Raw genomic sequence first — 23,869 nt, 5'->3', positions numbered from 1 at the left:
CCAGTGTAATTATCAGGGCCACCTGCAGCTGGATGCACCTCTTACCATAGTAATGATCAGGGACACGTGCAGCTGGATGCACCTCTTGCCAGAGTAATTATCAGGGACACGTGCAGATGGATGCACCTCTTGTCTTTTTAATTATCAGGGACACGTGGAGCTGGATGCTCCTCTTGCCGGAGTAATTATCAGGGACACATGCAGCTGGATGCACCTCTTGCCGGAGTAATTATCAGGGTCACTTGCAGCTGGCTGTAACTCTTGCTGCTGTATTTATAAGGTCACATGCAGCTGGATGCACCTCTTGTCTTTGTAATTATCAGGGACACGTGCGGCTGGATGCACCTTTGGCCGCTGTAATTATCAGGGACACATGCAGCTGGATGCACCTCTTGCCAGAGTACTTATCAGGGATACGTGCAGCTGGATGCACCTCTTGCCAGCGTAATTATCATGGACACATACAGCTGGATACAACTCTTGTCAATGTAATTATCAGCAATACTTGAAGTTGGATGCACGTCTTGCCAGAGTAATTATCAGGGACACATGCAGCAGGGTGCACCTCTGGCTGGCGTAATTATCAGGATCACCTGCAGCTGGATGCACCTCTTGCCAGAGTAATTATCAGTGACCTGTGCAGCTGGATGCACCTCTTGCCGGAGTAATTATCAGGGACACGTGCAGCTGGATGCACCTCTTGCCGGAGTAATTATCAGGGACACGTTCAGCTGGATGCAAATCTTGCCAGATTAATTATCAGGGACACATGCAGCTGGATGCACCTCTGGCCAGTGTAATTATCAGGGTCACTTGCAGCTCGATGTAATTCTTGCCAGAGTAATTATCTGGGACACGTGTAGCTGGATGTTCCTCTTGCCGGAGTAATTATCAGGGACACGTGCAGCTGGATGCACCTCTTGCCAGAGTACTTATCTGGGATACGTGCAGCTGGATGCACCTCATGCCAGTGTAATTATCATGGACACATACAGCTGGATACAACTCTTGCCAATGTAATTATCAGCAATACTTGAAGTTGGATGCACCTCTTGCCAGAGTAGTTATCAGGGACACATGCAGCTGGATGCACCTCTGGCTGATGTAATTATCAGGATCACCTGCAGCTGGATGCACCTCTTGCCAGAGTAATTATCAGGGACACGTTCAGCTGGATGCAAATCTTGCCAGTGTAATTATCAGGGACACATGCAGCTGGATGCACCTCTGGCCGGTGTAATTATCAGGGTGGAGTAATTACCAGGGACAATTGTAGCTGGATGCTCCTCTTGCCGGAGTAATTATCAGGGACACATGCAGCTGGATGCAACTCTTGCCGGAGTAATTATCAGGGATACATGCAGCTGGATGCACCTCTTGCCGGAGTAATTATCAGGGACACGTACAGCTGGATGCATCTCTTACCGGAATAATTAACAGGGATAAATGCAGCTGGATGCACCTCTTGCCGGAGTAATTATCAGGGTCACTTGCAGCTGGATGTAACTCTTGGCGCTGTAATTATAAGGGATACGTTCAGCTGGATGCACCACTTGCCAGAGTAATTATCAGGGACACATGGAGCTGGATGCACCTCTTGCCGGAGTAATTATCAGGGTCACTTGCAGCTGGATGTAACTCTTGCTGCTGTAATTATAAGGGATACGTTCAGCTGGATGCACCACTTGCCAGAGTAATTATCAGGGACACATGGAGCTGGATGCACCTATTGCCGGAGTAATTATCAGGGTCACTTGCAGCTGGATGTAACTCTTGCTGCTGTAATTATAAGGGATACGTTCAGCTGGATGCACCACTTGCCAGAGTAATTATCATGGACACATACAGCTGGATACAACTCTTGCCAGTGTAATTATCAGCGATACTTGAAGTTGGATGCACCTCTTGCCAGAGTAATTATCAGGGACACATGCAGCTGGATGCACCTCTGGCTGATGTAATTATCAGGGTCACCTGCAGCTGGATGCAAATCTTGCCAGTGTAATTATCAGCGATACTTGAAGTTGGATGCACCTCTTGCCAGAGTAATTATCAGGGACAAATGCAGCTGGATGCACCTCTGGCCGGTGTAATTATCAGGGTGGAGTAATTATCAGGGACACGTGTAGCTGTTTGCTCCTCTTGCCGGAGTAATTATCAGGGACACATGCAGCTGGATGCACCTATTCCCGGAGTAATTATCAGGGACATGTGCAGCTGGATGCATCTTTTGCCACTGTAATTATCAGGGACACGCCCAGCTGGATGCATCTCTTGCCGGAATAATTATCAGGGACACATGCAGCTAGTTGAACCTCTTGCCGGAGTAATTCTCAGGGTCACTTGCAGCTGGATGTAACTCTTGCCGCTGTAATTATAAGGTTCACTTGCAGCTGGATGCACCTCTGGCCAGTGTAATTATCAGGGTCACCTGCAGCTGGATGCACCTCTTACCATAGTAATGATCAGGGACACGTGCAGCTGGATGCACCTCTTGCCAGAGTAATTATCATGGACACGTGCAGCTGGATGCACCTCTTGCCGGAGTAATTATCAGGGACACGTTCAGCTGGATGCAAATATTGCCAGATTCATTATCAGGGACACATGCAGCTGGATGCACCTCTGGCCGGTGTAATTATCAGGGTCACTTGCAGCTGGATGCACCTCTTGCCAGAGTAATTATCAGGGACCCGTGCAGCTGGATGCACCTCTTGCCGGAGTAATTATCAGGGACACGTGCAGATGGATCCACCTCTTGCCGGAGTAATTATCAGGGACACGTTCAGCTGGATGCAAATCTTGCCAGATTAATATTCAGGGACACATGCAGCTGGATGCACCTCTGGCCAGTGTAATTATCAGGGTCACTTGCAGCTGGATGTCATTCTTGCCAGAGTAATTATCTGGGACACGTGTAGCTGGATGTTCCTCTTGCCGGAGTAATTATCAGGGACACGTGCAGCTGGATACACCTCTTGCCAGAGTACTTATCAGGGATACGTGCAGCTGGATGCATCTCTTGCCAGTGTAATTATCATGGACACATACAGCTGGATACAACTCTTGCCAATGTAATTATCAGCAATACTTGAAGATGGATGCAGCTCTTGCCAGAGTAATTATCAGGGACACATGCAGCTGGATGCACCTCTAGCCGGTGTAATTATCAGGGTGGAGTAATTATCACGGACACGTGTAGCTGAATGCTCCTCTTGCCGGAGTAATTATCAGGGACACATGCAGCTGGATGCACCTCTTGCCACTGTAATTATCAGGGACATGTGCAGCTGGATGCACCTCTTGCCACAATAATTATCAGGGACACGCACAGCTGGATGCATCACTTGCCGGAATAATTATCAGGGACACATGCAGCTGTATGTAACTCTTGCCGCTGTAATTATAAGGTTCACTTGCAGCTGGATGCACCTCTGGCCAGTGTAATTATCAGGGTCACCTGCAGCTGGATGCACCTCTTACCATAGTAATGATCAGGGACACGTGCAGCTGGATGCACCTCTTGCCAGAGTAATTATCAGGGACACATGCAGCTGGATGCACCTCTGGCCGGTGTAATTATCAGGGTGGAGTAATTATCAGGGACAATTGTGCAGTGTAATTATCATGGACACATACAGCTGCATGCAACTCTTGCCAGTGTAATTATCATTATCAGGTACACATGCAGCTGGATGCACCTCTTGTCTTTGTAATTATCAGGAAAACGTGCAGCTGGATGTAACTCTTGCCGCTGTAATTATCAGGTACACATGCAGCTGGATGCACCTCTTGTCTTTGTAATTATCAGGAAAACGTGCAGCTGGATGCACCTCTAGCCAGAGTAATTATCAGGGACACGTTCAGTTGGATGCAAATCTTGCCAGTGTAATTATCAGGGACACATGCAGCTGGATGCACCTCTGGCCGGTGTAATTATCAGGGTGGAGTAATTATCAGGGACAATTGTAGCTGGATGCTCCTCTTGCCGGAGTAATTATCAGGGACACATGCAGGTGGATGCACCTCTTGCCGGAGTAATTATCAGGGACATGTGCTGCTGGATGCAACTCTTGCCGGAGTAATTATCAGGGATACATGCAGCTGGATGCACCTCTTGTCGGAGTAATTATCAGGGACACGTACAGCTGGATGCATCTCTTGCCGGAATAATTAACAGGGATAAATGCAGCTGGATGCACCTCTTGCCGGAGTAATTATCAAGGTCACTTGCAGCTGGATGTAACTCTTGGCGCTGTAATTATAAGGGATAATTTCAGCTGAATGCACCACTTGCCAGATTAATTATCAGGGACACATGCAGCTGGATGTAACTCTTGCCGCTGTAATTATAAGGTTCACTTGCAGCTGGATGCACCTCTGGCCAGTGTAATTATCAGGGTCACCTGCAGCTGGATGCACCTCTTACCATAGTAATGATCAGGGACACGTGCAGCTGGATGCACCTCTTGCCAGAGTAATTATCAGGGACACGTGCAGATGGATGCACCTCTTGTCTTTTTAATTATCAGGGACACGTGGAGCTGAATGCACCTCTTGCCAGTGTAATTATCATGGACACATACAGCTGCATGCAACTCTTGCCAGTGTAATTATCAGCGATACTTGAAGTTGGATGCACCTCTTATCCAGAGTAATTATCAGGGACACATGCAGTTGGATGCACCTCTGGCTGATGTAATTATCAGGGTCACGTGCAGCTGGATGCACCTCTTGCCAGTGTAATTATCAGGGAGACATGCAGCTAGACGCACCTCTGGCCGGTGTAATTATAATGTTCACTTGCAGCTGGATGCACCTCTTACCAGAGTAATTATCAGGTACACATGCAGCTGGATGCACCTCTTGTCTTTGTAATTATCAGGAAAACGTGCAGCTGGATGTAACTCTTGCCGCTGTAATTATCAGGTACACATGCAGCTGGATGCACCTCTTGTCTTTTAATTATCAGGAAAACGTGCAGCTGGATGCACCTCTAGCCAGAGTAATTATCAGGGACACGTTCAGCTGGATGCAAATCTTGCCAGTGTAATTATCAGGGACACATGCAGCTGGATGCACCTCTGGCCGGTGTAATTATCAGGGTGGAGTAATTATCAGGGACAATTGTGCAGTGTAATTATCATGGACACATACAGCTGCATGCAACTCTTGCCAGTGTAATTATCATTATCAGGTACACATGCAGCTGGATGCACCTCTTGTCTTTGTAATTATCAGGAAAACGTGCAGCTGGATGTAACTCTTGCCGCTGTAATTATCAGGTACACATGCAGCTGGATGCATCTCTTGCCAGTGTAATTATCATGGACACATACAGCTGGATACAACTCTTGCCAATGTAATTATCAGCAATACTTGAAGATGGATGCAGCTCTTGCCAGAGTAATTATCAGGGACACATGCAGCTGGATGCACCTCTAGCCGGTGTAATTATCAGGGTGGAGTAATTATCACGGACACGTGTAGCTGAATGCTCCTCTTGCCGGAGTAATTATCAGGGACACATGCAGCTGGATGCACCTCTTGCCACTGTAATTATCAGGGACATGTACAGCTGGATGCACCTCTTGCCACAATAATTATCAGGGACACGCACAGCTGGATGCATCACTTGCCGGAATAATTATCAGGGACACATGCAGCTGTATGTAACTCTTGCCGCTGTAATTATAAGGTTCACTTGCAGCTGGATGCACCTCTGGCCAGTGTAATTATCAGGGCCACCTGCAGCTGGATGCACCTCTTACCATAGTAATGATCAGGGACACGTGCAGCTGGATGCACCTCTTGCCAGAGTAATTATCAGGGACACGTGCAGATGGATGCACCTCTTGTCTTTTTAATTATCAGGGACACGTGGAGCTGGATGCTCCTCTTGCCGGAGTAATTATCAGGGACACATGCAGCTGGATGCACCTCTTGCCGGAGTAATTATCAGGGTCACTTGCAGCTGGCTGTAACTCTTGCTGCTGTATTTATAAGGTCACATGCAGCTGGATGCACCTCTTGTCTTTGTAATTATCAGGGACACGTGCGGCTGGATGCACCTTTGGCCGCTGTAATTATCAGGGACACATGCAGCTGGATGCACCTCTTGCCAGAGTACTTATCAGGGATACGTGCAGCTGGATGCACCTCTTGCCAGCGTAATTATCATGGACACATACAGCTGGATACAACTCTTGTCAATGTAATTATCAGCAATACTTGAAGTTGGATGCACGTCTTGCCAGAGTAATTATCAGGGACACATGCAGCAGGGTGCACCTCTGGCTGGCGTAATTATCAGGATCACCTGCAGCTGGATGCACCTCTTGCCAGAGTAATTATCAGTGACCTGTGCAGCTGGATGCACCTCTTGCCGGAGTAATTATCAGGGACACGTGCAGCTGGATGCACCTCTTGCCGGAGTAATTATCAGGGACACGTTCAGCTGGATGCAAATCTTGCCAGATTAATTATCAGGGACACATGCAGCTGGATGCACCTCTGGCCAGTGTAATTATCAGGGTCACTTGCAGCTCGATGTAATTCTTGCCAGAGTAATTATCTGGGACACGTGTAGCTGGATGTTCCTCTTGCCGGAGTAATTATCAGGGACACGTGCAGCTGGATGCACCTCTTGCCAGAGTACTTATCTGGGATACGTGCAGCTGGATGCACCTCATGCCAGTGTAATTATCATGGACACATACAGCTGGATACAACTCTTGCCAATGTAATTATCAGCAATACTTGAAGTTGGATGCACCTCTTGCCAGAGTAGTTATCAGGGACACATGCAGCTGGATGCACCTCTGGCTGATGTAATTATCAGGATCACCTGCAGCTGGATGCACCTCTTGCCAGAGTAATTATCAGGGACACGTTCAGCTGGATGCAAATCTTGCCAGTGTAATTATCAGGGACACATGCAGCTGGATGCACCTCTGGCCGGTGTAATTATCAGGGTGGAGTAATTACCAGGGACAATTGTAGCTGGATGCTCCTCTTGCCGGAGTAATTATCAGGGACACATGCAGCTGGATGCAACTCTTGCCGGAGTAATTATCAGGGATACATGCAGCTGGATGCACCTCTTGCCGGAGTAATTATCAGGGACACGTACAGCTGGATGCATCTCTTACCGGAATAATTAACAGGGATAAATGCAGCTGGATGCACCTCTTGCCGGAGTAATTATCAGGGTCACTTGCAGCTGGATGTAACTCTTGCTGCTGTAATTATAAGGGATACGTTCAGCTGGATGCACCACTTGCCAGAGTAATTATCAGGGACACATGGAGCTGGATGCACCTCTTGCCGGAGTAATTATCAGGGTCACTTGCAGCTGGATGTAACTCTTGCTGCTGTAATTATAAGGGATACGTTCAGCTGGATGCACCACTTGCCAGAGTAATTATCATGGACACATACAGCTGGATACAACTCTTGCCAGTGTAATTATCAGCGATACTTGAAGTTGGATGCACCTCTTGCCAGAGTAATTATCAGGGACACATGCAGCTGGATGCACCTCTGGCTGATGTAATTATCAGGGTCACCTGCAGCTGGATGCAAATCTTGCCAGTGTAATTATCAGCGATACTTGAAGTTGGATGCACCTCTTGCCAGAGTAATTATCAGGGACAAATGCAGCTGGATGCACCTCTGGCCGGTGTAATTATCAGGGTGGAGTAATTATCAGGGACACGTGTAGCTGTTTGCTCCTCTTGCCGGAGTAATTATCAGGGACACATGCAGCTGGATGCACCTATTCCCGGAGTAATTATCAGGGACATGTGCAGCTGGATGCACCTTTTGCCACTGTAATTATCAGGGACACGCCCAGCTGGATGCATCTCTTGCCGGAATAATTATCAGGGACACATGCAGCTAGTTGAACCTCTTGCCGGAGTAATTCTCAGGGTCACTTGCAGCTGGATGTAACTCTTGCCGCTGTAATTATAAGGTTCACTTGCAGCTGGATGCACCTCTGGCCAGTGTAATTATCAGGGTCACCTGCAGCTGGATGCACCTCTTACCATAGTAATGATCAGGGACACGTGCAGCTGGATGCACCTCTTGCCAGAGTAATTATCATGGACACGTGCAGCTGGATGCACCTCTTGCCGGAGTAATTATCAGGGACACGTTCAGCTGGATGCAAATATTGCCAGATTCATTATCAGGGACACATGCAGCTGGATGCACCTCTGGCCGGTGTAATTATCAGGGTCACTTGCAGCTGGATGCACCTCTTGCCAGAGTAATTATCAGGGACCCGTGCAGCTGGATGCACCTCTTGCCGGAGTAATTATCAGGGACACGTGCAGATGGATCCACCTCTTGCCGGAGTAATTATCAGGGACACGTTCAGCTGGATGCAAATCTTGCCAGATTAATATTCAGGGACACATGCAGCTGGATGCACCTCTGGCCAGTGTAATTATCAGGGTCACTTGCAGCTGGATGTCATTCTTGCCAGAGTAATTATCCGGGACACGTGTAGCTGGATGTTCCTCTTGCCAGAGTAATTATCAGGGACACGTGCAGCTGGATACACCTCTTGCCAGAGTACTTATCAGGGATACGTGCAGCTGGATGCATCTCTTGCCAGTGTAATTATCATGGACACATACAGCTGGATACAACTCTTGCCAATGTAATTATCAGCAATACTTGAAGATGGATGCAGCTCTTGCCAGAGTAATTATCAGGGACACATGCAGCTGGATGCACCTCTAGCCGGTGTAATTATCAGGGTGGAGTAATTATCACGGACACGTGTAGCTGAATGCTCCTCTTGCCGGAGTAATTATCAGGGACACATGCAGCTGGATGCACCTCTTGCCACTGTAATTATCAGGGACATGTGCAGCTGGATGCACCTCTTGCCACAATAATTATCAGGGACACGCACAGCTGGATGCATCACTTGCCGGAATAATTATCAGGGACACATGCAGCTGTATGTAACTCTTGCCGCTGTAATTATAAGGTTCACTTGCAGCTGGATGCACCTCTGGCCAGTGTAATTATCAGGGTCACCTGCAGCTGGATGCACCTCTTACCATAGTAATGATCAGGGACACGTGCAGCTGGATGCACCTCTTGCCAGAGTAATTATCAGGGACACATGCAGCTGGATGCACCTCTGGCCGGTGTAATTATCAGGGTGGAGTAATTATCAGGGACAATTGTGCAGTGTAATTATCATGGACACATACAGCTGCATGCAACTCTTGCCAGTGTAATTATCATTATCAGGTACACATGCAGCTGGATGCACCTCTTGTCTTTGTAATTATCAGGAAAACGTGCAGCTGGATGTAACTCTTGCCGCTGTAATTATCAGGTACACATGCAGCTGGATGCATCTCTTGCCAGTGTAATTATCATGGACACATACAGCTGGATACAACTCTTGCCAATGTAATTATCAGCAATACTTGAAGATGGATGCAGCTCTTGCCAGAGTAATTATCAGGGACACATGCAGCTGGATGCACCTCTAGCCGGTGTAATTATCAGGGTGGAGTAATTATCACGGACACGTGTAGCTGAATGCTCCTCTTGCCGGAGTAATTATCAGGGACACATGCAGCTGGATGCACCTCTTGCCACTGTAATTATCAGGGACATGTACAGCTGGATGCACCTCTTGCCACAATAATTATCAGGGACACGCACAGCTGGATGCATCACTTGCCGGAATAATTATCAGGGACACATGCAGCTGTATGTAACTCTTGCCGCTGTAATTATAAGGTTCACTTGCAGCTGGATGCACCTCTGGCCAGTGTAATTATCAGGGTCACCTGCAGCTGGATGCACCTCTTACCATAGTAATGATCAGGGACACGTGCAGCTGGATGCACCTCTTGCCAGAGTAATTATCAGGGACACGTGCAGATGGATGCACCTCTTGTCTTTTTAATTATCAGGGACACGTGGAGCTGGATGCTCCTCTTGCCGGAGTAATTATCAGGGACACATGCAGCTGGATGCACCTCTTGCCGGAGTAATTATCAGGGTCACTTGCAGCTGGCTGTAACTCTTGCTGCTGTATTTATAAGGTCACATGCAGCTGGATGCACCTCTTGTCTTTGTAATTATCAGGGACACGTGCGGCTGGATGCACCTTTGGCCGCTGTAATTATCAGGGACACATGCAGCTGGATGCACCTCTTGCCAGAGTACTTATCAGGGATACGTGCAGCTGGATGCACCTCTTGCCAGCGTAATTATCATGGACACATACAGCTGGATACAACTCTTGTCAATGTAATTATCAGCAATACTTGAAGTTGGATGCACGTCTTGCCAGAGTAATTATCAGGGACACATGCAGCAGGGTGCACCTCTGGCTGGCGTAATTATCAGGATCACCTGCAGCTGGATGCACCTCTTGCCAGAGTAATTATCAGTGACCTGTGCAGCTGGATGCACCTCTTGCCGGAGTAATTATCAGGGACACGTGCAGCTGGATGCACCTCTTGCCGGAGTAATTATCAGGGACACGTTCAGCTGGATGCAAATCTTGCCAGATTAATTATCAGGGACACATGCAGCTGGATGCACCTCTGGCCAGTGTAATTATCAGGGTCACTTGCAGCTCGATGTAATTCTTGCCAGAGTAATTATCTGGGACACGTGTAGCTGGATGTTCCTCTTGCCGGAGTAATTATCAGGGACACGTGCAGCTGGATGCACCTCTTGCCAGAGTACTTATCTGGGATACGTGCAGCTGGATGCACCTCATGCCAGTGTAATTATCATGGACACATACAGCTGGATACAACTCTTGCCAATGTAATTATCAGCAATACTTGAAGTTGGATGCACCTCTTGCCAGAGTAGTTATCAGGGACACATGCAGCTGGATGCACCTCTGGCTGATGTAATTATCAGGATCACCTGCAGCTGGATGCACCTCTTGCCAGAGTAATTATCAGGGACACGTTCAGCTGGATGCAAATCTTGCCAGTGTAATTATCAGGGACACATGCAGCTGGATGCACCTCTGGCCGGTGTAATTATCAGGGTGGAGTAATTATCAGGGACAATTGTAGCTGGATGCTCCTCTTGCCGGAGTAATTATCAGGGACACATGCAGCTGGATGCAACTCTTGCCGGAGTAATTATCAGGGATACATGCAGCTGGATGCACCTCTTGCCGGAGTAATTATCAGGGACACGTACAGCTGGATGCATCTCTTACCGGAATAATTAACAGGGATAAATGCAGCTGGATGCACCTCTTGCCGGAGTAATTATCAGGGTCACTTGCAGCTGGATGTAACTCTTGGCGCTGTAATTATAAGGGATACGTTCAGCTGGATGCACCACTTGCCAGAGTAATTATCAGGGACACATGGAGCTGGATGCACCTCTTGCCGGAGTAATTATCAGGGTCACTTGCAGCTGGATGTAACTCTTGCTGCTGTAATTATAAGGGATACGTTCAGCTGGATGCACCACTTGCCAGAGTAATTATCATGGACACATACAGCTGGATACAACTCTTGCCAGTGTAATTATCAGCGATACTTGAAGTTGGATGCACCTCTTGCCAGAGTAATTATCAGGGACACATGCAGCTGGATGCACCTCTGGCTGATGTAATTATCAGGGTCACCTGCAGCTGGATGCAAATCTTGCCAGTGTAATTATCAGCGATACTTGAAGTTGGATGCACCTCTTGCCAGAGTAATTATCAGGGACAAATGCAGCTGGATGCACCTCTGGCCGGTGTAATTATCAGGGTGGAGTAATTATCAGGGACACGTGTAGCTGTTTGCTCCTCTTGCCGGAGTATTTATCAGGGACACATGCAGCTGGATGCACCTATTCCCGGAGTAATTATCAGGGACATGTGCAGCTGGATGCACCTTTTGCCACTGTAATTATCAGGGACACGCCCAGCTGGATGCATCTCTTGCCGGAATAATTATCAGGGACACATGCAGCTAGTTGAACCTCTTGCCGGAGTAATTCTCAGGGTCACTTGCAGCTGGATGTAACTCTTGCCGCTGTAATTATAAGGTTCACTTGCAGCTGGATGCACCTCTGGCCAGTGTAATTATCAGGGTCACCTGCAGCTGGATGCACCTCTTACCATAGTAATGATCAGGGACACGTGCAGCTGGATGCACCTCTTGCCAGAGTAATTATCATGGACACGTGCAGCTGGATGCACCTCTTGCCGGAGTAATTATCAGGGACACGTTCAGCTGGATGCAAATATTGCCAGATTCATTATCAGGGACACATGCAGCTGGATGCACCTCTGGCCGGTGTAATTATCAGGGTCACTTGCAGCTGGATGCACCTCTTGCCAGAGTAATTATCAGGGACCCGTGCAGCTGGATGCACCTCTTGCCGGAGTAATTATCAGGGACACGTGCAGATGGATCCACCTCTTGCCGGAGTAATTATCAGGGACACGTTCAGCTGGATGCAAATCTTGCCAGATTAATATTCAGGGACACATGCAGCTGGATGCACCTCTGGCCAGTGTAATTATCAGGGTCACTTGCAGCTGGATGTCATTCTTGCCAGAGTAATTATCTGGGACACGTGTAGCTGGATGTTCCTCTTGCCGGAGTAATTATCAGGGACACGTGCAGCTGGATACACCTCTTGCCAGAGTACTTATCAGGGATACGTGCAGCTGGATGCATCTCTTGCCAGTGTAATTATCATGGACACATACAGCTGGATACAACTCTTGCCAATGTAATTATCAGCAATACTTGAAGATGGATGCAGCTCTTGCCAGAGTAATTATCAGGGACACATGCAGCTGGATGCACCTCTAGCCGGTGTAATTATCAGGGTGGAGTAATTATCACGGACACGTGTAGCTGAATGCTCCTCTTGCCGGAGTAATTATCAGGGACACATGCAGCTGGATGCACCTCTTGCCACTGTAATTATCAGGGACATGTGCAGCTGGATGCACCTCTTGCCACAATAATTATCAGGGACACGCACAGCTGGATGCATCACTTGCCGGAATAATTATCAGGGACACATGCAGCTGTATGTAACTCTTGCCGCTGTAATTATAAGGTTCACTTGCAGCTGGATGCACCTCTGGCCAGTGTAATTATCAGGGTCACCTGCAGCTGGATGCACCTCTTACCATAGTAATGATCAGGGACACGTGCAGCTGGATGCACCTCTTGCCAGAGTAATTATCAGGGACACGTGCAGATGGATGCACCTCTTGTCTTTTTAATTATCAGGGACACGTGGAGCTGGATGCACCTCTTGCCAGTGTAATTATCATGGACACATACAGCTGCATGCAACTCTTGCCAGTGTAATTATCATTATCAGGTACACATGCAGCTGGATGCACCTCTTGTCTTTGTAATTATCAGGAAAACGTGCAGCTGGATGTAACTCTTGAAGCTGTAATTATCAGGTACACATGCAGCTGGATGCACCTCTTGTCTTTGTAATTATCAGGAAAACGTGCAGCTGGATGCACCTCTAGCCAGAGTAATTATCAGGGACACGTTCAGCTGGATGCAAATCTTGCCAGTGTAATTATCAGGGACACATGCAGCTGGATGTACCTCTGTCCGGTGTAATTATCAGGGTGGAGTAATTATCAGGGACAATTGTAGCTGGATGCTCCTCTTGCCGGAGTAATTATCAGGGACACATGCAGGTGGATGCACCTCTTGCCGGAGTAATTATCAGGGACATGTGCTGCTGGATGCAACTCTTGCCGGAGTAATTATCAGGGATACATGCAGCTGGATGCACCTCTTGCCGGAGTAATTATCAGGGACACGTACAGCTGGATGCATCTCTTGCCGGAATAATTAACAGGGATAAATGTCGCTGGATGCACCTCTTGCCGGAGTAATTATCAAGGTCACTTGCAGCTGGATGTAACTCTTGGCGCTGTAATTATAAGGGATACGTTCAGCTGGATGCACCACTTGCCAGAGTAATTATCAGGGACACATGCAGCTGGATGCACCTCTTGCCGGAGTAATTATCAGGGTCACTTGCAGCTGGATGTAACTCTTGCTGCTGTAATTATAAGGGATACGTTCAGCTGGATGCACCACTTGCCAGAGTAATTATCATGGACACATACAGCTGGATACAACTCTTGCCAGTGTAATTATCAGCGATACTTGAAGTTGGATGCACCTCTTTCCAGAGTAATTATCAGGGACACATGCAGCTGGATGCACCTCTGGCCGGTGTAATTATCAGGGTGGAGTAATTATCAGGGATAATTGTAGCTGGATGCTCCTCTTGCCTGAGTAATTATCAGGGACACATGCAGGTGGATGCACCTCTTGCCGGAGTAATTATCAGGGACATGTGCAGCTGGATGCAACTCTTGCCGGAGTAATTATCAGGGATACATGCAGCTGAATGCACCTCTTGCCGGAGTAATTATCAGAGACACGTACAGCTGGATGCATCTCTTGCCGGAATAATTAACAGGGATAAATGCAGCTGGATGCACCTCTTGCCGGAGTAATTATCAGGGTCACTTGCAGCTGGATGTAACTCTTGGCGCTGTAATTATAAGGGATACGTTCAGCTGGATGCACCACTTGCCAGAGTAATTATCAGGGACACATGCAGCTGGATGCACCTCTTGCCGGAGTAATTATCAGGGTCACTTGCAGCTGGATGTAACTCTTGCTGCTGTAATTATAAGGGATACGTTCAGATGGATGCACCACTTGCCAGAGTAATTATCATGGACACATACAGCTGGATACAACTCTTGCCAGTGTAATTATCAGCGATACTTGAAGTTGGATGCACCTCTTGCCAGAGTAATTATCAGGGACACATGCAGCTGGATGCACCTCTGGCTGATGTAATTATCAGGGTCACCTGCATCTGGATGCAAATCTTGCCAGTGTAATTATCAGGGACACATGCAGCTGGATGCACCTCTGGCCGGTGTAATTATCAGGGTGGAGTAATTATCAGGGACACGTGTAGCTGGTTGCTCCTCTAGCCGGAGTAATTATCAGGGACACATGCAGCTGGATGAACCTCTTGCCGGAGTAATTATCAGGGACATGTGCAGCTCGATGCACCTCTTGCCACTGTAATTATCAGGGACACGCACAGCTGGATGCATCTCTTGCAGGAATAATTATCAGGGACACATGCAGCTAGATGAACCTCTTGCCGGAGTAATTCTCAGGGTCACTTGCAGCTGGATGTAACTCTTGCCGCTGTAATTATAAGGTTCACTTGCAGCTGGATGCACCTCTGGCCAGTGTAATTATCAGGGTCACCTGCAGCTGGATGCACCTCTTGCCAGAGTAATTATCAGGGACCCGTGCAGCTGGATGCACCTCTTGCCGGAGTAATTATCAGGGACACGTGCAGCTGGATCCACCTCTTGCCGGAGTAATTATCAGGGACACGTTCAGCTGGATGCAAATCTTGCCAGATTAATATTCAGGGACACATGCAGCTGGATGCACCTCTGGCCAGTGTAATTATCAGGGTCACTTGCAGCTGGATGTAATTCTTGCCAGAGTAATTATCTGGGACACGTGTAGCTGGATGTTCCTCTTTCCGGAGTAATTATCAGGGACACGTGCAGCTGGATACACCTCTTGCCAGAGTACTTATCAGGGATACGTGCAGCTGGATGCACCTCTTGCCAGTGTAATTATCATGGACACATACAGCTGGATACAACTCTTGCCAATGTAATTATCAGCAATACTTGAAGTTGGATGCAGCTCTTGCCAGAGTAATTATCAGGGACACATGCAGCTGGATGCACCTCTGGCCGGTGTAATTATCAGGGTGGAGTAATTATCACGGACACGTGTAGCTGGTTGCTCCTCTTGCCGGAGTAATTATCAGGGACACATGCAGCTGGATGCACCTATTGCCGGAGTAATTATCAGGGACATGTGCAGCTGGATGCACCTCTTGCCACTGTAATTATCAGGGACACGCACAGCTGGATGCATCACTTGCCGGAATAATTATCAGGGACACATGCAGCTGGATGTAACTCTTGCCGCTGTAATTATAAGGTTCACTTGCAGCTGGATGCACCTCTGGCCAGTGTAATTATCAGGGTCACCTGCAGCTGGATGCACCTCTTACCATAGTAATGATCAGGGTCACCTGCAGCTGGATGCACCTCTTGCCAGAGTAATTATCAGGGACCCGTGCAGCTGGATGCACCTCTTGCCGGAGTAATTATCAGGGACACGTGCAGCTGGATCCACCTCTTGCCGGAGTAATTATCAGGGACACGTTCAGCTGGATGCAAATCTTGCCAGATTAATATTCAGGGACACATGCAGCTGGATGCACCTCTGGCCAGTGTAATTATCAGGGTCACTTGCAGCTGGATGTAATTCTTGCCAGAGTAATTATCTGGGACACGTGTAGCTGGATGTTCCTCTTTCCGGAGTAATTATCAGGGACACGTGCAGCTGGATACAACTCTTGCCAATGTAATTATCAGCAATACTTGAAGTTGGATGCAGCTCTTGCCAGAGTAATTATCAGGGACACATGCAGCTGGATGCACCTCTGGCCGGTGTAATTATCAGGGTGGAGTAATTATCACGGACACGTGTAGCTGGTTGCTCCTCTTGCCGGAGTAATTATCAGGGACACATGCAGCTGGATGCACCTATTGCCGGAGTAATTATCAGGGACATGTGCAGCTGGATGCACCTCTTGCCACTGTAATTATCAGGGACACGCACAGCTGGATGCATCACTTGCCGGAATAATTATCAGGGACACATGCAGCTGGATGTAACTCTTGCCGCTGTAATTATAAGGTTCACTTGCAGCTGGATGCACCTCTGGCCAGTGTAATTATCAGGGTCACCTGCAGCTGGATGCACCTCTTACCATAGTAATGATCAGGGTCACCTGCAGCTGGATGCACCTCTTGCCAGTGTAATTATCAGGGACCCGTGCAGCTGGATGCACCTCTTGCCGGAGTAATTATCAGGGACACGTGCAGCTGGATCCACCTCTTGCCCGAGTAATTATCAGGGACACGTTCAGCTGGATGCAAATCTTGCCAGATTAATATTCAGGGACACATGCAGCTGGATGCACCTCTGGCCAGTGTAATTATCAGGGTCACTTGCAGCTGGATGTAATTCTTGCCAGAGTAATTATCTGGGACACGTGTAGCTGGATGTTCCTCTTTCCGGAGTAATTATCAGGGACACGTGCAGCTGGATACACCTCTTGCCAGAGTACTTATCAGGGATATGTGCAGCTGGATCCACCTCTTGCCAGTGTAATTATCATGGACACATACAGCTGGATACAACTCTTGCCAATGTAATTATCAGCAATACTTGAAGTTGGATGCAGCTCTTGCCAGAGTAATTATCAGGGACACATGCAGCTGGATGCACCTCTGGCCGGTGTAATTATCAGGGTGGAGTAATTATCACGGACACGTGTAGCTGGTTGCTCCTCTTGTCGGAGTAATTATCAGGGACACATGCAGCTGGATGCACCTATTGCCGGAGTAATTATCAGGGACATGTGCAGCTGGATGCACCTCTTGCCACTGTAATTATCAGGGACACGCACAGCTGGATGCATCACTTGCCGGAATAATTATCAGGGACACATGCAGCTGGATGTAACTCTTGCCGCTGTAATTATAAGGTTCACTTGCAGCTGGATGCACCTCTGGCCAGTGTAATTATCAGGGTCACCTGCAGCTGGATGCACCTCTTACCATAGTAATGATCAGGGTCACCTGCAGCTGGATGCACCTCTTGCCAGAGTAATTATCAGGGACCCGTGCAGCTGGATGCACCTCTTGCCGGAGTAATTATCAGGGACACGTGCAGCTGGATCCACCTCTTGCCGGAGTAATTATCAGGGACACGTTCAGCTGGATGCAAATCTTGCCAGATTAATATTCAGGGACACATGCAGCTGGATGCACCTCTGGCCAGTGTAATTATCAGGGTCACTTGCAGCTGGATGTAATTCTTGCCAGAGTAATTATCTGGGACACGTGTAGCTGGATGTTCCTCTTTCCGGAGTAATTATCAGGGACACGTGCAGCTGGATACACCTCTTGCCAGAGTACTTATCAGGGATACGTGCAGCTGGATGCACCTCTTGCCAGTGTAATTATCGTGGACACATACAGCTGGATACAACTCTTGCCAATGTAATTATCAGCAATACTTGAAGTTGGATGCAGCTCTTGCCAGAGTAATTATCAGGGACACATGCAGCTGGATGCACCTCTGGCCGGTGTAATTATCAGGGTGGAGTAATTATCACGGACACGTGTAGCTGGTTGCTCCTCTTGCCGGAGTAATTATCAGGGACACATGCAGCTGGATGCACCTATTGCCGGAGTAATTATCAGGGACATGTGCAGCTGGATGCACCTCTTGCCACTGTAATTATCAGGGACACGCACAGCTGGATGCATCACTTGCCGGAATAATTATCAGGGACACATGCAGCTGGATGTAACTCTTGCCGCTGTAATTATAAGGTTCACTTGCAGCTGGATGCACCTCTTACCATAGTAATGATCAGGGTCACCTGCAGCTGGATGCACCTCTTGCCAGAGTAATTATCAGGGACCCGTGCAGCTGGATGCACCTCTTGCCGGAGTAATTATCAGGGACACGTGCAGCTGGATCCACCTCTTGCCGGAGTAATTCTCAGGGTCACTTGCAGCTGGATGTAACTCTTGCCGCTGTAATTATAAGGTTCACTTGCAGCTGGATGCACCTCTGGCCAGTGTAATTATCAGGGTCACCTGCAGCTGGATGCACCTCTTACCATAGTAATGATCAGGGACACGTGCAGCTGGATGCACCTCTTGCCAGAGTAATTATCAGGGACACGTGCAGATGGATGCACCTCTTGTCTTTTTAATTATCAGGGACACGTGGAGCTGGATGCACCTCTTGCCAGTGTAATTATCATGGACACATACAGCTGCATGCAACTCTTGCCAGTGTAATTATCAGCGATACTTGAAGTTGGATGCACCTCTTATCCAGATTAATTATCAGGGACACATGCAGTTGGACGCACCTCGTGCTGATGTAATTATCAGGGTCACCTGCAGCTGGATGCACCTCCTGCCAGAGTAATTATCAGGGACACGTTCAGCTGGATGCAAATCTTGCCAGTGTAATTATCAGGGACACATGCAGATGGATGCACCTCAGGCCGGAGTAATTATCAGGGTGGAGTAATTATCAGGGACAATTGTAGCTGGATGCTCCTCTTGCCGGAGTAATTATCAGGGACACATGTAGGTGGATGCACCTCTTGCCGGAGTAATTATCAGGGACATGTGCAGCTGGATGCACCTCTTGCCACTGTAATTATCAGGGACACGCACAGCTGGATGCATTACTTGCCGGAATAATTATCAGGGACACATGCAGCTGGATGCACCTCTTGCCGGAGTAATTCTCAGGGTCACTTGCAGCTGGATGTAACTCTTGCCGCTGTAATTATAAGGTTCACTTGCAGCTGGATGCACCTCTGGCCAGTGTAATTATCAGGGTCACCTGCAGCTGGATGCACCTCTTACCATAGTAATGATCAGGGACACGTGCAGCTGGATGCACCTCTTGCCAGTGTAATTATCATGGACACATACAGCTGCATGCAACTCTTGCCAGTGTAATTATCAGCGATACTTGAAGTTGGATGCACCTCTTATCCAGAGTAATTATCAGGGACACATGCAGCTGGATGCACCTCTGGCTGATGTAATTATCAGGGTCACCTGCAGCTGGATGTACCTCTTGCCAGTGTAATTATCAGGGACACATGCAGCTAGATGCACCTCTGGCCGGTGTAATTATAATGTTCACTTGCAGCTGGATGCACCTCTTACCAGAGTAATTATCAGGTACACATGCAGCTGGATGCACCTCTTGTCTTTGTAATTATCAGGAAAACGTGCAGCTGGATGTAACTCTTGCCGCTGTAATTATCAGGGACACATGCAGCTGGATGCACCTCTTGCCGGAGTAATTATCAGGGTCACTTGCAGCTGGCTGTAACTCTTGCTGCTGTATTTATAAGGTCACATGCAGCTGGATGCACCTCTTGTCTTTGTAATTATCAGGGACACGTGCGGCTGGATGCACCTTTGGCCGCTGTAATTATCAGGGACACATGCAGCTGGATGCACCTCTTGCCAGAGTACTTATCAGGGATACGTGCAGCTGGATGCACCTCTTGCCAGCGTAATTATCATGGACACATACAGCTGGATACAACTCTTGTCAATGTAATTATCAGCAATACTTGAAGTTGGATGCACGTCTTGCCAGAGTAATTGTCAGGGACACATGCAGCAGGGTGCACCTCTGGCTGGTGTAATTATCAGGATCACCTGCAGCTGGATGCACCTCTTGCCAGAGTAATTATCAGTGACCTGTGCAGCTGGATGCACCTCTTGCCGGAGTAATTATCAGGGACACGTGCAGCTGGATGCACCTCTTGCCGGTGTAATTATCAGGGACACGTTCAGCTGGATGCAAATCTTGCCAGATTAATTATCAGGGACACATGCAGCTGGATGCACCTCTGGCCAGTGTAATTATCAGGGTCACTTGCAGCTCGATGTAATTCTTGCCAGAGTAATTATCTGGGACACGTGTAGCTGGATGTTCCTCTTGCCGGAGTAATTATCAGGGACACGTGCAGCTGAATGCACCTCTTGCCAGAGTACTTATCTGGGATACGTGCAGCTGGATGCACCTCATGCCTGTGTAATTATCATGGACACATACAGCTGGATACAACTCTTGACAATGTAATTATCAGCAATACTTGAAGTTGGATGCACCTCTTGCCAGAGTAGTTATCAGGGACACATGCAGCTGGATGCACCTCTGGCTGATGTAATTATCAGGATCACCTGCAGCTGGATGCACCTCTTGCCAGAGTAATTATCAGGGACACGTTCAGCTGGATGCAAATCTTGCCAGTGTAATGATCAGGGACACATGCAGCTGGATGCACCTCTGGCCGGTGTAATTATCAGGGTGGAGTAATTATCAGGGACAATTGTAGCTGGATGCTCCTCTTGCCGGAGTAATTATGAGGGACACATGCAGGTGGATGCTCCTCTTGTAGGAGTAATTATCAGGGACATGTGCAGCTGGATGCAACTCTTGCCGGAGTCATTATCAGGGATACATGCAGCTGGATGCACCTCTTGCCGGAGTAATTATCAGGGACACGTACAGCTGGATGCATCTCTTGCCGGAATAATTGACAGGGATAAATGCAGCTGGATGCACCTCTTGCCGGAGTAATTATCAGGGTCACTTGCAGCTGGATGTAACTCTTGGCGCTGTAATTATAAGGGATACGTTCAGCTGGATGCACCACTTGCCAGAGTAATTATCAGGGACACATGCAGCTGGATGCACCTCTTGCCGGAGTAATTATCAGGGTCACTTGCCACTGGATGTAACTCTTGCTGCTGTAATTATAAGGGATACGTTCAGCTGGATGCACCACTTGCCAGAGTAATTATCATGGACACATACAGCAGGATACAACTCTTGCCAGTGTAATTATCAGCGATACTTGAAGTTGGATACACCTCTTGCCAGAGTAATTATCAGGGACACATGCAGCTGTATGCAGCTCTGGCTGATGTAATTTTCAGGGTCACCTGCAGCTAGATGCAAATCTTGCCAGTGTAATTATCAGGGACACATGCAGCTGGATGCACCTCTGGCCGGTGTAATTATCAGGGTGGAGTAATTATCAGGGACACGTGTAGCTGGTTGCTCCTCTTGCCTGAGTAATTATCAGGGACACATGCAGCTGGATGCACCTATTGCCGGAGTAATTATCAGGGACATGTGCAGCTGGATGCACCTCTTGCCACTGTAATTATCAGAGACACGCACAGCTGGATGCATCACTTGCCGGAATAATTATCAGGGACACATGCAGCTAGTTGAACCTCTTGCCGGAGTAATTCTCAGGGTCACTTGCAGCTGGATGTAACTCTTGCCGCTGTAATTATAAGGTTCAATTGCAGCTGGATGCACCTCTGGCCAGTGTAATTATCAGGGTCACCTGCAGCTGGATGCACCTCTTACCATAGTAATGATCAGGGACACGTGCAGCTGGATGCACCTCTTGCCAGAGTAATTATAATGGACACGTGCAGCTGGATGCACCTCTTGCCGGAGTAATTATCAGGGACACGTTCAGCTGGATGCAAATATTGCCAGATTAATTATCAGGGACACATGCAGCTGGATGCACCTCTGGCCTGTGTAATTATCAGGGTCACTTGCAGCTGGATGCATCTCTTGCCAGAGTAATTATCAGGGACACATGCAGCTGGATGCAAATCTTGCCAGATTAATATTCAGGGACACATGCAGCTGGATGCACCTCTGGCCAGTGTAATTATCAGGGTCACTTGCAGCTGGATGTAATTCTTGCCAGAGTAATTGTCTGGGACACGTGTAGCTGGATGTTCCTCTTGCCGAAGTAATTATCAGGGACACGTGCAGCTGGATGCACCTCTGGCCGGTGTAGTTATCAGGGTGGAGTAATTATCACGGACACGTGTAGCTGAATGCTCCTCTTGCCGGAGTAATTATCAGGGACACATGCAGCTGGATGCACCTCTTGCCACTGTAATTATCAGGGACATGTGCAGCTGGATGCACCTCTTGCCACTATAATTATCAGGGACACGCACAGCTGGATGCATCACTTGCGGGAATAATTATCAGGGACACATGCAGTTGGATGTAACTCTTGCCGCTGTAATTATAAGGTTCACTTGCAGCTGGATGCACCTCTGGCCAGTGTAATTATCAGGGTCACCTGCAGCTGGATGCACCTCTTACCATAGTAATGATCAGGGACACGTGCAGCTGGATGCACCTCTTGCCAGAGTAATTATCAGGGACACGTGCAGATGGATGCACCTCTTGTTTTTTTAATTATCAGGGACACGTGGAGCTGGATGCACCTCTTGCCAGTGTAATTATCATGGACACATACAGCTGCATGCAACTCTTGCCAGTGTAATTATCAGCGATACTTGAAGTTGGATGCACCTCTTATGCAGAGTAATTATCAGGGATACATGCAGTTGGATGCACCTCTGGCTGATGTAATTATCAGGGTCACCTGCAGCTGGATGCATCTCTTGCCAGTGTAATTATCAGGGAGACATGCAGCTAGATGCACCTCTGGCCGGTGTAATTATAATGTTCACTTGCAGCTGGATGCACCTCTTACCAGAGTAATTATCAGGTACACATGCAGCTGGATGCACCTCTTGTCTTTGTAATTATCAGGAAAACGTGCAGCTGGATGTAACTCTTGCCGCTGTAATTATCAGGTACACATGCAGCTGGATGCACCTCTAGCCAGAGTAATTATCAGGGACACGTTCAGCTGGATGCAAATCTTGCCAGTGTAATTATCAGGGACACATGCAGCTGGATGCACCTCTGGCCGGTGTAATTATCAGGGTGGAGTAATTATCAGGGACAATTGTAGCTGGATGCTCCTCTTGCCGGAGTAATTATCAGGGACACATGCAGGTGGATGCACCTCTTGCCGGAGTAATTATCAGGGACATGTGCAGCTGGATGCAACTCTTGCCGGAGTAATTATCAGGGATACATGCAGCTGGATGCACCTCTTGCCGGAGTAATTATCAGGGACACGTACAGCTGGATGCATCTCTTGCCGGAATAATTAACAGGGATAAATGCAGCTGGATGCACCTCTTGCCGGAGTAATTATCAAGGTCACTTGCAGCTGGATGTAACACTTGGCGCTGTAATTATAAGGGATACGTTCAGCTGGA

This window comes from Narcine bancroftii, chromosome 13 (assembly GCF_036971445.1).
Source record: "Narcine bancroftii isolate sNarBan1 chromosome 13, sNarBan1.hap1, whole genome shotgun sequence".
NCBI classification, from domain to species: Eukaryota; Metazoa; Chordata; class Chondrichthyes; order Torpediniformes; family Narcinidae; genus Narcine; species Narcine bancroftii.
The sequence above is the reverse complement of the archived record's forward strand: the minus strand, read 5'-3'. Positions refer to the sequence as shown.